The following is a 926-nucleotide window of genomic DNA, read 5'->3' as shown; positions in this document are numbered from 1 at the left end:
AAATTCACTTCATCATAAGTGGCTGATAGCTTTCGATGTCTGGCATTCTTAAGTAAATTATGAATATCTTAATAATATAGACGCATAATAAGATGCCCTTGAACATGCAGATGCTGCTATTCAAAGGAGGTTGACTCTCGCTTGCAGTGAGTGATTGATGCTATTGAAGCAACAAACCGTTTACCATGCAAATGGGAAGTTTTGCTGGCAGCCTTCATAGAGCGCTATCTGTGTATTGACAGCCTTGGAATCCTTATTTGACCAACAAACTGATCTCTCCCGCCACTGAACGCATTCATAACGAGTGGAGTTTGAGACCGAATCACTGGAGCGCGTTTGTTAATGGATGTCTCGTAACCCCTTTTTTTACGATTTTAGATAGCTGAGCCTCGGGACGAAACTTTGTGAATGCTCACCGCTGCTCCCTCTTTGGTATTCGAGTATCTGAGCTTCTGAGTATTATGTAAGAGAATATCTAAGTAGTAGTATATTAGGTAGCATTTCGTGGACAAGAAATAACTGACATTGTAAGATGGTATTTGAGTCATCGAAACCGGTTACCCTGTGGTGATGTCACAGCCTTATCCTAACTCACTATGGACATCATACCCTTACACTGACATCATAACTTCACAAACACACGGACGGAAGAGGCGGAACTCCCGTATCAAAACGAGAGATATCGAATCACCTATACAATTTGCCTTCTGTCTCACTGAGTTGTAATCTAGTTCGCGTGGTGTGTGTAGCCACGACAGAGTCCTGATTTATGGATGAAGCTTCGAAACATTCCGATATAGAGGTGTATTATCTGCTTCATTTGCGTATTCGATGCAGGATCCTGGACTTTTTCAGATCATTCGCAGACCCGATGATGGTTACATAACACGTGCATTTTTTAAATGATAATTACTTTTTCCGAATGC

General features: G+C 41.5%; 1 protein-coding gene across 1 annotated transcript in view; it reads right to left on the bottom strand.

Moving 5' to 3' along the window:
- Positions 1–926, bottom strand: part of LOC119585834 (neuropeptide SIFamide receptor-like) — a gene marked incomplete at its 5' end in the record, with an annotated part of 60,650 nt that overhangs the window by 3,506 nt on the left and 56,218 nt on the right.

This window comes from Penaeus monodon, chromosome 20 (assembly GCF_015228065.2).
Source record: "Penaeus monodon isolate SGIC_2016 chromosome 20, NSTDA_Pmon_1, whole genome shotgun sequence".
Classification (NCBI taxonomy): Eukaryota; Metazoa; Arthropoda; class Malacostraca; order Decapoda; family Penaeidae; genus Penaeus; species Penaeus monodon.
Note: the sequence above shows the minus strand (reverse complement) of the source record. Positions and strands in the feature narration are given on the sequence as shown.